The sequence below is a fragment of the Rhipicephalus microplus genome, chromosome 1 (genome assembly GCF_043290135.1).
Source record: "Rhipicephalus microplus isolate Deutch F79 chromosome 1, USDA_Rmic, whole genome shotgun sequence".
In the NCBI taxonomy this organism is placed as follows: Eukaryota; Metazoa; Arthropoda; class Arachnida; order Ixodida; family Ixodidae; genus Rhipicephalus; species Rhipicephalus microplus.
In genome coordinates, this window is record NC_134700.1 from 276,555,310 (window position 1) to 276,569,484 (window position 14,175).

The window sequence follows — 14,175 nt, forward strand, 5'->3', positions numbered from 1 at the left end:
GGCACATCACAATGTATTTGCTTTACCCCTGCAGGGTTTCTACCAATTAAAATCATCGCCTTTTTTGCCCATCCTTTGTTTCGTTCTACTGAAAAAAAGAAGATAGAAAACAAATTGCATGAAAGCACGAACGAAGGGGTCGCACGGGAACATGCATGAGACTGTATGATTAAACATTTGCGTTTTTTAATTATTCTATTGTTGAGTGGCGTTTTTTTTGGAGTTGGTTATTTATTTTTTGCAGCTTGTTATTTTTGTTTCTTCTTGTTCCTGTTACTCCTCTTTATTATTATTATTATTATTATTATTATTATTATTATTATTATTATTATTATTATTATTATTATTATTATTTAATTGTTGTTGTTGTTGCGTTTGTTCTTGTTGTTGTTAAACACAATTCAGAATTTCTGAATTGCACCGTGAATCGATAACTGTATCATCTGATCCCTGATTAGTCGAGTGTAAGAATGACCATGCGTTTTTTTTTTATTGCGAGCGTCGTTACACGCCAATATCTAAAAAAAAAAACCGGTACATTCTCGCTTCCTTTTTTTTCTTTCGTTTCTTTGTTTCCCTGTGAAACTATTTTTGTGTGGCGACGGAGCGTCGCAGTGGGCTCTCTGCCAAAAGCCGACCAAAGAAAAGCCGGTAAAGTCTTCCCGTCAGAATTCAAGATCGCCAATTTAAAACATTATTATCAATTAAAAGTCATTTTGCGTATATAATTTAATCGAAAAGCCGACCAACTAATTCTTCAAGGCTGTACCCGTCGCCATCATCTATGATCGCTCTTTGTATCTTTCCCTTTTCCCTGCTAAAGACCTTTTTCGTGGAGATCCCTCCTGTTTGGGCTGTTGCGCTGAAGCATATATAAGTGGTTATAACAGAAGAAAAGAAAAGAAAAGTGCCGATCCGTAACTGTCTCTTCTTACAAGGACACCTCAACAGGTCAGCACAGGAATGGGGTATGGGGAATAAAAGATATAGGGAGGGAAAGATTGGAAAAGAGAAAAAAGAAAAAAGAAAGGCGAGGGCCATTCGTTCTGCTTTTCGCAACGGACTCACAAGCCCCCACGCGCAGCTGACTAGGAAGCGCTGGAGCACAAAAACCGACGTCACAGCCTCGACAGTGCATCCTGCGTTGGGAGTCGCGCATGTTAACAGCCCAGAGAGGCGGCGACCAGGGAGCCGCCAGGGAAGAGGTCTTTTCCAAACTCTCCGTCATCTAATAAACTATCGCTTTCTCTCGTAATCAGAGTTCTAATTTGGGTATCTTATCGGTATTTTAAAAGTAACAATTACTAAATATCTGTAGTTTTTCTTACTCACACGTCATACTTTGCAGGCTTCACAGTGTAGGTCAACATGGGTAGTTTGGACCGCCTCGGCGACGAAAGCAGATCGCATCGTTTAGCAACGTGTGGCTGCATTCTTACTCCAAAGCGACCACATGAGCAGGATGCTAGTTATTACTAACGTCGAGCAAATATACATACTTTAATTTTCTGGTAGTGTCCCCCGTTGTAGTTTAGCGAGTAACTTGTCACGCTACTGAGGTCAAGGGCGTGGGTTTGATTACTGGCCATGGTGGCCGAACTTCGATATAGGAGAACTGCAAAGAAAACATGCATGTCCAGATATAAGCGCCCGTGGATACGTAACATGGATACGGCTCAATCAGCTTTATTACTTTTATCCTATTTACTAAGCAGTGGAGTACTTACAGAATGTGCTAAAACTCGCTTATACGGCATAGCTATTTTACATTGAAGCTGTATACCTCTACCCCCAAACGGCTTCAACTCCCCCCCCCCACACACACGTGTGTGTGTATGTGTGTGTGTGTGTGTGTGCGTGTGTGTGTGTGTGTGTGTGTGTGTGTGTCATCTGTCAAACTTAACCACACTACACACACGATGGTGTATGTAGTGCGGATTAAGTTTGACAGATGACGCAAGAAGCATGTTCTAACTCCTCAAGCTTTCTGCTTCTCCACACAAAGCCTTGAAATGCGGAGAAGACTCCTTTGACGGACTTACTTAGAGAATTATGCAGAGGCAAAATATTACGTTCAAAAAGTCGCAAAACGTTTTCTATAGTATGTATTTTGAATACCGGCAATTCGCTTTGACTCGTTATCTATTGCGGTAACTGCATTGAAAATTTTCAACCTTATTTATATGACCTGCTCTTTATTAACCTACATTCATGTCGCGTACAATGTTAGCAATGCTGTACAGACCATGGTGTCCGTTATATGGCGTAATTTCTATGCACCTCGCGCATTTCGCAGTGCCACATTTTTTATGTATAATGTTGTTATAAAGAGATAAAGTGCTTTGTTGTGACATTGCACATCTGTCGCAGTGGTGTGGAACGATGCTGGCGAAAGATAGCAAATAATGACTTCTAATTGCATGCCTAAATTAAAAAAAGAATATCTCGGAATCTGTTTTCGTTTGACAGAAAATAATCGGGCCTCTTATTTGTTCGCTTAACGTAGAAGTACAGTCATGAACAATATGAGAGAGAGCAGTAAACTCGTCCTTTAGCCAGCGGCTATTTCGGACATATGGTTCCGAAACTGGGATTTTGAAAAGAAACAAATAATTACCTTTATCGTCAAACTCCTGTCTCAAAGCCTCACTCTGGTTACTGAGTTAGAGGCAGTGGCGATACGAACCCTTACCTTTGGACGAATGACAACTGTGTGCTCATTATATATCCCTCCAGACTACCACCTGTGTACTAAAGAGTTCGAAACTCTCGTCGACCAGCTCCCGCATCCATTCCTCCTGGTTGGAAATTTTAATACACACAACTCCCTATGGGGATGCGGATGGACAGATTCTCGAAGCTCCCTAATCGAAAACTTCCTGTTGTTTAACAAAAATATTATATTGTATATTTATATTATGTTATATTATATATATTATATTATAAAATATTATATTGTATATCTAACAAAAAAGAACCAACATTCTTTAACGCAGCGCGCAACTCATACACAGCTACCCCGCCGCGGTGGTCTAGTGGCTAAAGTACTCGGCTGCTGACCCGCAGGTCGCGGTTTCGAATCCCGGCGGCGGCTGCATTTCCGATGGAGGCGGAAATGTTGTAGGCCCGTGTGCTCAGATTTGGGTGCACGTTAAAGAACCCCAGGTGGTCGAAATTTCCGGAGCCCTCCACTACGGCGTCTCTCATAATCATATGATGGTTTTGGGACGTTAAACCTCACAAATAAATCAACTCATACACAGCCATAGATCTTGCCATCGGCTCTCCTTCACTCGTGGCAACCACAGAGTGGGCTGTTATTCATAATCTCTACAGAAGTGGTCATTTTCCTGTCTGTCTAAAACACGCTGGAAGTACAGGTAAGACGACTACAAATGTATTCAGGTTTAGAGAACGGGATGCTGACTGGATAAAATTCCGAGAACTTACAGAACTGTCACGTTCTTCGATTGAAAACCTAGACATTGAGGACTGTGAAGCATTGGTCGTAGTTCATATACAGGCCGCAGAGCAATTGATCCCACAGGCATCTGACGAGACGCGAAACAAACGCTGGCCCTGGTGGAATGCGGAGTGCAAAAAAGCTTGTGAGAACCAAAACAAAGCTTGGTCGAAATTTCGCAGGTACCCTGCAGCTGACAACCTGATGAATTTCTAGCGTGCAAAAGCAAATGGCAGGCGTATCCGACGAGAATCAAAGTGGGGGAGCTGGAAGTCCTTTCTCTCTTAGTTAACTCCTATACTGATACGCAAAGGGTGTACAACAGAGTAAGAGCACTCGGGCACAACACTCACCGGTCCCTCTTGTCAATGCTGCTGGTGATACGCTGGAACACCAGGCAGATGCCACAGGCCAACATTTTTAGTACATCTTCAGCTCAGCACATTACACAGACTCCTTTAAACGACACAAGCTTGCTGAGGAATGTAAGCCTATCCGTGATAGAAGGCCATCTGCTGGAGGCTACAATACTTTGTTTACCATAGACGAATTGAAGGCAGTGCTCGCAACATGTGGCAACTCAGCAGCAGGCCCAGACAAGATTACATATGACATGCTGAAACACTTACACAAACACCAGCTTGACGCCATTCTCTTACTGTTCAACAGTGTATGGCCCTCTGGGCGCCTACACAAGGCCTGGAAAGAGGCAGTTATCATACCCATCCTCAAACAAGGAAAAGAAGCCACACTTGTTGCTAGTTATAGGCCTATCGCCCTGACTAGCTGCTTGTGCAAGGTATTTGAAAAAAAAATGGTAAACCACCGCCTCATGTATTACCTTGAATATAATGCCCGCCTTGACCGTCATAAAGCTGGATTCTGATCAGGCCAGTCGACAACTGACCAACTGGTAGCATTCGAATCCTACGTCAGGGATGTCTTCATTCACAAACAACACTGCCTTTCTGTATTTTTCGACTTGGAGAAGGCTTATGACACGACATGGCGTTATGGCATTCTCCGTGACTTGCAATCTCTTGGAGTGTCAGGGAACATGCTGCATACAATTGAAAGCTACCTCTCTGAACGTACGTTCGTTGTTCGTGTTGGAAATGTCCTTTCAAAGCGGTTTACGCTGGAAAATGGTCTCCCCCAAGGCGGCGTTCTTAGTTGCACACTATTCATCGTAAAAATGAACTCCATAAGCACTATACTGCCTAAAACAATCTCCTACTCTGTATATGTGAATGACATTCAGATCAGCTTCAAATCATGCAACCTAGCCATCTGCGAACGTCAGATTCAGTTGGCAGTAAATAAGCTCACAAGCTGGGCAGACAAAAATGGTTTTAAGTTTAACTGTGACAAGACTGTTTGCCTACTCTTTTCAAAACTACGTGGCATAAGGCCATCCCCCAACATTTCAACGAATGGACACACCATTGCTACAAAGAAGGATAATAAATTTCTAGGTGTTGTGATGGATGAAAAGCTCAGCTTTGTCCCACGCATCAAGCAGCTGCGACTGAAATGCTTGAAAGCCTTGAACTTGCTCAATATTCTCTCGCACCAGTCATGGGGTACAGACCGTGACTGTCTATTAAACCTTCTCGCTAGTGTAGTGCTCTCACGTATTGATTATGGCTCGGTTGTATACGAATCAGCATCAAGATCCGCACTTAAGATGCTCGACCCATTACATCACCATGGGCTTCGTCTGGTTAGTGGTGCTTTCCGAACCAGCCCAACAGCCAGCCTATATGTTGAAACAGATCGGTGGTCATTAGAACGACGACGGCAGTTCACAAGCATCAAGTATGCAACCAAGGTGCTTTCCCATGTCGACCACTCATCTCGCGAGATATTGCAGGATACATCAAACACCCACCTGTTTTTGAAACGACCATCAGCTATACGCCAACGTATCCCATCAGAGAGGCCTCTCACTTTGAAAATCTGCATACACCCGTCTCCAATCTTCAACTAAGCTCCCACAAGGACACTGTGGCACCATGGGAAATGCGGGCTATCTATTGTGACTTGTCATTCCTAGAGGTAGGAAAGCATGGCCTCCCAGTCGCAATCGATCAGCATTTTATGTACTTGCAGGCAAAATACAGGTGTGCTAAGTACTGCACTGATGCTTCCAAGTCCTCGGCCGTCACATGTGCTGCATATGGCCCAGCGTACTCTGAATGTGCAAAAATGAATGAACATACCAGCATATTTACTGCTGAGTGCTATGGCATACTGCTAGCTATAAGGCAGATTTTAAAGAAGAAAGAAGCAGCCTCCATCATATACACAGATTCCCTCAGCGCAGTGTCTGCGTTGTCTTCCGCAAGGACACATAAAAATCCAGTGACTATATAGTACCCTTCTAAACTGCCTCATGTCAGCCTACAGATCCAAGCTTAAAATCACGCGATGCTGGATTCCGGGACCCTGCAACATAGCTGGCAATGAGGCAGCGGACCGACTTGCGAAGTCCGCTGCACTCCGCCCAACAGCAGACGTAGTCGTCGTCCCATATGAGGACTTGAGGCCGCTAACCAAAAGCCGAATGCGTAGGCAATGACAAGAGGAATGAAACGCAGCAATCGAAAACAAATTGCACACATTAAAGCCAAGCATAGGTAGATATGCTCTTGAAAAACGTAACAGGCACCAAAAGGTTGCGCTGTGCAGACTCGGGATCGGTCATACACATGCAACACACTCGCACCTTGTAAGCCACTCTCCAGCACCACATTGTGAAAAATGTGGTGATGTGCTATCTGTCGTTCACGTTTTAGTTATGTGCCCGTACCTTGAACCAGAAAGACTGCGTCACTTCCCAAAGCTATACAAATGCCACATACCGCCTCACCCTTTATTGTTTCTTGGTGACGATCCCATGTTCCCACAAAAGTAGTTTTAAAGTTCTTAGCTGATGTTGAATTCCTGCATTCCATTACATATTCTCACTAATCTTAGCCCTCTCTCAATTATGAGAGCACCGCTGAGACTTCTTTACCAAATGTCATGCAGCACGCACTCCTCGTCCTGAGAAGGACCACTGCCGCCACTGCGTGACTTTTTTAAAACCCATAAATTTAGACCGTTTTAAACTTATAACACATAGCCATTGCACTTAAGTTTAATCCCTATGCCCCACTCTTTTATTTTTGCCACCATGAGTAGATTTTTATTTATAATTGAACCGACGAAAAACCCTGTGTTTGGTGCTCTTTGGCCTGAGTTGCCCTTGCGCCACAAAAATCTACCATCATTATCCTAATCACTCGCAGGCGAGACATTTATGGGTTCTTTTACGAACCACCACAGTTGTTCCCGAAAAAAAGAAATTAAAAAGGAGGATATTTGCTTTAGTGATTTCTCGAATTAAGCGACACGGTTGAAGCTCTGAAAGGATGTTCTTCTTTAAGAGTATAGGTATATTCTGCTGTCTTGAATATCGAAACCACGATATGAAAACGAGACCGGAACTGGGAAGCTTTCGAACTCACTTTACACCACCTCTGTTTCTTAAACGTGCATCTACATCTAGCCTACAAGGGCGTTAATTTCTGCATTTTGTGCGCGTTGAAGTGGGACTGTCGCAGTCGGCATTAAACCTGCGACATCGCATTATCTACACGAGTGAAGCACTTGTCCTTTGCGCCCGTGTGATTGTCTGTCGCGTAGATTTTTTTTTTCCGCTCAATGATGAGCGACAGAGTGGTTTGTCAGCAGAGGAAGATCAAGCCAGTCGTGATGCATGCCGCGGCGTTTATTCTATATTTCTCATTAATTGTATTTTTATTACTTTTCCTCTATAAGAGTTCATAAGTTTAGCACAACTAATCTTTTCGTTTACCTAAATGAATGTCTTTTCAGGCCTCTCCGCCGCCCTTGATATTGCTTTTTTATTTCCTTTTCCAAAGTCCCACTGCCGCTCGATTCATGGTCCCGTGGTGGGTTGAGCCATTTCCTCTAGGAACCAACAAACCAACCAACCTTATACTGGGAAAATCAAAACTTAGCACAGAGCAAGCAAAAAAGAAAAAAACCACCTGAGCAATGAGAGGCACGCTGGGAGCGGCTGTATGCTTAGTGTCAGTGACCACCTTCTTTACTTGTTGCGTTGCCTGTTCACGACTGCTGCAGGCACGCGATATTACGGCATCTCGAAGGAAGAAAGGAGGAAGCAAAAAAGGGAGAAAGGCAGGGAGGTTAACCAGGAAGACATCCGGTTGGTTACCCTACACTGGGCGATCAGGGAAGGGTACAAGATGAGAAAGAGAGAAGAAAAGGAAAAGGGAAAGGGAGAGACAGACAGTAAATTCACTGCAGCGTTCAGAACTCCACTGCAAGTCAGAGGCGTTCACACAAACCCGTCTTCCCCAAGAAACACTAGAGACCTTTCACTGCCTTCTGGCCTGTCGAGGGAAGTGGACGGTGATGTGGACGGCGTGTCGAGTGTTATGTTGCGCCCCCGCCCTGCCTGTGATAAAGACGGTGAGTACGTCTGTTTTCTTCATTTCTCCTTTTTTTCTCCTTTCGGCAATATAATCTGATAAAAAGGAACGCTCCTAATTGTAATTGGAATCAATTTAAAACCTTTCCTCGCCACGAGAACCTCGGTATTTGAGTGCACGTGATGGAAAAGTTTGCTTAGGGATGCAAGGCTTCCATGTTTCATGTGTAATCGAATTAAAAATGGCCCTAATAGCGTCATTTTGGGACAGGGTGGACAACACGAACACGCGCACCAGCCAACTCATTGTGCAGCTTTAGCGAGCCTCTGACATTGTTCGGCATACTTGTGTTTTGTTGCATTGACCGAAATACTCACGGTATATCTTTTTCTACAAATTGCGTGGCGTGCACAGAGTTCACAGATTCTGGGTTACCCCTTTGGGTAACCAGAATCCCCCTTTGGGTAACCATTCCCCCTGGTTACCCCTTTGGGTAACCAGGGGGAATGCCCCTCCGCCCCGCTAACCGCCTCCTCCCGGTCCGCACGCCTATCAGCGTAGACGTATTCTTAAAAGCCGTCACTGTCAGCAGCGCACTCACAGATATAACTGCGGTCAAGTTTTCCATCGGCACAGAGGTGACGCAGTTAATGGTGTTGTCGCGCAGCCACTGCTGCTGCAGTGAACACACCGCAGAGCATTGTCACCGCGATGCGCTGTGCTTTCTCTGTAATACGAACCGCCTGCGTGATGCTTTTGTACATTGCGCACAAGTCTTGCGGAGAAGCGAGCAGACTACCGGTAGATCGTGCAAGTTTACAGTGGTTTGAGCTTGCGCAACGGGTAGTTCTTGCCAGTTAAGGGCGGAAGGCGAAGTGTTGAATTTGCCGCACTTGGATAAATTACCCGAATGTATTACTTAATAATGAGTGACGCGTTTGCGCAAGTAAACTTGAATGCGCGTTTAAGTGGCTACGCATGCCTCACGCATTTAGATATAGGTGTTTCAAGAAATAAGTTCGAATTCTTCAAAAATCAGAAAAAATGTGATACTAACTCGCTCTCTTCTCAATTGCTTTTTTGTAGCGGCAGGAATCCTAAGTTGGCTGGATACATCATTTGGGACTGTAATAAGGAAAGTTAAACTAACTCCTTAATTAGTGGTTATGTCAAGTGGTAGAATTAGAGTTCTTCATGCGAAGAACCATAACAGCTTTGATATGTAGAAAAGGCGGCCTCGCCTAATTATTACGGCATTACGAAATTTACCCAAGTTCATTGGCAAAACCGAAACCACAGCACAGAAGAGCGCAACAAACAGAAAAAATAGCGCTCGTGTCTTCCGTGTCCTTCTTGTCTCTGTGTCGTCGTTTTGTTCTCGCGCTGTAACTATCGTCATGCCATACCAACTAGCCCAAGCTGCCACACTTCTAAGACGAGTAGAGTGATGTCACTATACTGTTGCTAAAGGCGACCACAGAGGAGTCGTTCTTTCACGCTCGGTAAAGTATGTGCATCATGCATGGTGTAATTACAAGCGAAGCCAGCGCATCCACACAACAAAGACACGACGGAGTCGGTTGATGGTTGATATAACAAGGCTCGTGCATTCTGGGCGTGTCAGAAGAATAAAGCAGTTGCATGCTTCCGTGTTTCGGTTTCACCGCTGCATTGGGTAGAATTGTTTTCATTCCGCAATTATTATTACAGGCCGTTTTTTTTTTTTTTCGAAATATGAATGCTGCAGTGGGTTCTTTGCATGAGGTACTTCGATTCTCCCATTGGACATAACCTCGCAAACCCGCTACTTATTTCAGAGATAATTGATCAAGCCTCATTAATTAGTGTCCTAAATGATGTATTTAACCATCTTAAAATGCCTGCCGCTAGAGTCATAAATCTAAGCAGGATTTGCCTTCAGGGGGGGGGGGAGGAAAGGTTCGTCGCAGCGCCCCCCTCCCAAATACGCCAGTGTATGGGACAGACTTTTCGCCCCTTAGGTCAATCTATGATGCGCAGATTTTGCTCCCCCGCTCTTATGTGGAAAGTGGGTGCCCCCCCCCCCCCCCCACCTGCCCTCCTCGTGCACACTGAGCCTATGGTTGCAGAAATAGCAACTGTGAAAACAGCGAACTAATAAATCACTTCACGAATTGTAATATTTAAGGCACATTTCTTGAAACACCAGGTATATATTGGGCGCCCCTGATATGATAGTTCGCTCCACTACCGCACCACTTACATAGTTGGCTGGTAAAATGTGTTTTGCAGCAATAAAGGGACCTTGAAACACTCTCAAGAAACTATGGAATGGGTTCGCTAAAAGAGCTTACTACCTCACTAATTCAACGCTGCAAAAAATTTAAGAACTCGTCTAGTACGAGCGAAGTTACAAATGTTTGTCGCACGCTGTAATCGCATTCTCTGTTATCTCGTCCCGACAAAAGCGCTTGAAGCTAAACAGGGAAGGATGAAATGGGCAAAGAAAATACGTCACGCACACCTCATGACTCTTTCTTTTTTTTCGTATACGCGGTTTTTTCAGTGTGATCGCACGTGTACGCGTGGACAAGCCGCGGCCTCTCGCGGTGATCCCAGTAAACACTGAGCGCGCCATGTTCAAATCAGCCAATGGCTGATAGATGGCCTCATACGAGGGATTTTTGAGCTTCCTCCGTCATTTGTCGAGAAAAGAGAAATCAATTTTCAGCTGACTTTAATAATTTACTGTGCATTCCAGGCCACATGCTACGCTATATTATTTGCTTCGCGTGTTCTCGGGAGTCTCTACGACCAATCGGCAGCATTTTCTGACCATGCTCAAAGGGTGTTGCAGGGCCCCTTTAAATGTTTTCGAAATGCGCGCTCTTGCGCGACATGTAGCGACTAGCGATGTGCGTAGAAAAAAAAAAGTATACATTGTTCGTCATGCCGCCGCCTGCTTGTCACCGTTTCTGACATTGTTTTCTAAATGCCAGCTTGCTTTCCACCACGAGCGAGCATGTAAAAAAAAAGAATGCAAAAAAATGCACGTGCGCCATTGAGCAGCCTTTGTTCTCAAGTGGCGCCCACTGGAAGCAATCAACAGAACTGATCTAGCGCACGCTATGCAACATCATAAAGGAAAATGTTGCCACCAAAATTGCCTCTTTTACTTTTTAATTAGTCATAGTATAACTCTTCCGGTACGCTCCTCTGAAAAATGCAGTGACCAGAAAAACCTCCAAACTCTTATAAAGGTAAAAGTGTTTGCGAATTTATATTATTGACAAAAAATTGGTCCGATAGCCATTTTTCAGAATATGTTGCTGGATTATCGAAAACTGTACATGTGGTAACATCGAGCTTACAGTATTTGAGGACGAAAATTGTCTCTGTTGCCAATGCATTAATATATTGACTGCATGGTGTTTGGACCTAACACCCTAACAATTTATGTTAATCTACTGGCTACCAAGAAACAAGTATTTGTGACAATTGTAAAATTTTTTTTATTATTATGACATATGCTTTCCCCTAAGGCATAATAGTTTTTTGCGTATATGTGTATTCAATGTGTGCGGTTAGGCCGTTATGGTGTATGAAGTGATGTAGTGTCCTGTGTTGTCATGTATGCAGCAGTTGTAACTAGTTGTGTCGCTTTAGTGAAAGCTGGCTTGCAGGAGGCGAGGGGATGGGAGCGTTCTGGCTGTAACCCTTGACATGCCCATATAGGGTGGTATGCATATGCTTGTCTTTTACAACTTCAAGTGCACTATTACCTATCTCGAAGAGCAGCGCTTCGAGATAGGTAATAGTGCACTTGAAGTTGTAAAAGACTATATCTACTTAGGGCAGGTAATAACCGCAGAGCCGAACCACGAGATTGAAGTAACTAGAAGAATAAGAATGGGGTGGAGCACATTCGGCAAGCACTCGCAAATTATGACAGGTAGATTGCCACTAACCCTCAAGAGGAAGGTATATAACAGCTGTATCTTGCCGGTACTTAGCTACGGAGCAGAAACCTGGAGACTTACAAAGAGGGTTCAGCTTAAACTGAGGACGACGCAGCGAGCAATGGAAAGAAAAATGGTAGGTGTAACCTTAAGAGACAAGAAGAGAGCAGAGTGGATTAGGGAACAAACGGGGGTTAAGGATATCATAGCTGAAATCAAGAAGAAGAAATGGACATGGGCAGGGCATGTAGCGCGTAGACAGGATAACCGCTGGTCATTAAGGGTAACTGACTGGATTCCCAGAGAAGGAAAGCGGGTTAGGGGGAGACAGAAGGTTAGGTGGGCAGATGAGATTAAGAAGTTTGCGGGTATAAATTGGCAGCAGCAAGCACAGGACCGGGTTAACTGACGAAACATGGGAGAGGCCTTTGTCCTGCAGTGGACGTAGTCAGGCTGATGATGATGATGATGCATATGCTTGCATCACTGGAGTGGTACAATAATGCTACGCCTGCAAATTTCAGTGAGATGATGACCATGGATGACCACTTTTGCCATGGTTATTGTTCTTTTCTACCACGAAAAGTGCTGAGCTAGGGCACTGATTCATGTTGTGCAACTGCAAACGTTACAAATCAAATGCCATTGGCCACAGCATATAACATGTTGAGCAATGAGCACCGAAGCTTGGGCGAGTTTGTATGACATTACGAAGTTAAATACTCATTGCCGAAAACAGACGCGGACGTTTCAAGTCAGCGCTGGTGGTCTCGTACCTTTTTTTTTCATCTGTCTTCGTTTTCGGAGCCGTATATTTATTTCGTAATGTTGAGCAAGAAATTGCAATAGCCGCTATCCTCTCCGACAGGTCATGTATTTATCTGCAAATGTTTATTCACACCTCATAAGTGCAAATGCCTTTCAAGAGATGGAAAAACGGCAAAGGGGATGATGGAAGCTTGTGATGAAAAAATCTGTAAACAGGGTTGTGTCGAGCTGACATTTCGACAAGCGGACTTGTCCTCCTCAAGTCTAGAAGAGAACTTCAAAGATACAAGTCTGCTTGTTGAAACGTCGGCTCGACACAATCCCTGTTCACAAATTTTTCATCCAAGAGATGGGTATCAGGCCAGCCTCTGTAAGGCCTTTCATACAGTCATACTTCTCTCTCGACATGGCTATATGTGGAGTTTACGTGCAAACAGCGTTTCTAGTGCTTTTCACGAAATGGGTTCACTACAATCCTTAGGGCATTAATCAGGCATACACAAAGCTCTCATTAAAAAAAAGGTCTACAAGCTTCATCAGTAGATAGTGCTGTTATCATAGCATCTGTCAGGGTAGTCTAAAACTTTTCAATTAATGTAGTCGGGCATGAACTCTACGAGTATGAATGAAGAACGGTGGTCAGAAGCTATAACACATACGGCAACTTTTTTTTTTTGCACATGCATCAGTGAAAATCGCCAAATCACCAGAAAGCAGGCATGCAAACTTTATTAGACCATTGCAGGCCTCCCCATAGTATTGCATTCACTCTGGTTTGTATTGGTACAGAAAAAAAATCAACACTCAAAATTGATTCAATATATGGCACCAAGATGGAAAAACATTTTACTCTGCTGCCGCCAACAAAATTTGTCATACACGAGACATGAGTGTACAGATGGGGAACACATAAATAATGCGACGAGTTTAATGGAGTTGGCCGGCATGAAGGTGCTGCAAGCCACATAGGAGTGAGCAAGGGGTGGTAAATTCAAATTTAAATTCAACAAATTATATTTCAATTGAGAAGCGAGTGTCATGCGTGATGCAGCAAAACATTTCAGTGTAAATAGCTCATTCGTATCTAGTGGGATATCAATATAGGGACACTATTACTAATTGACAGATCGTCGAATCTTATAATCTAAATGGTAGAGTTTAGAGCAGTACACTGCATTATAGACAATTCTCACAGGTATAGTACAGAATACAGGGTTATAAGAGTGTATTAAATTATTTATGAACAGGGGTGCATTGAAATGAGAGAAATACTACAAGAAGAAAAAAAAAAGCTGCTGTAAAGCAGATAGGATAAATAGTACAACACAAAAGCAGGTAAAGGCTGTACAATGTTCCCATCAATAACTTCAGTATATATATATATATATAGGAAAAAGTATTGCTTGCTTATTCTGTGCAAAAAGGTCGTGAGAGGGAACGTATTGTGCATGCTTAAAGCGACTAAACAGTGTCCATTATTGCACACGTATACACGTCAGGACGTACATGTTGCTGTACTGCCAATAAGTATGGGTTCTGATCA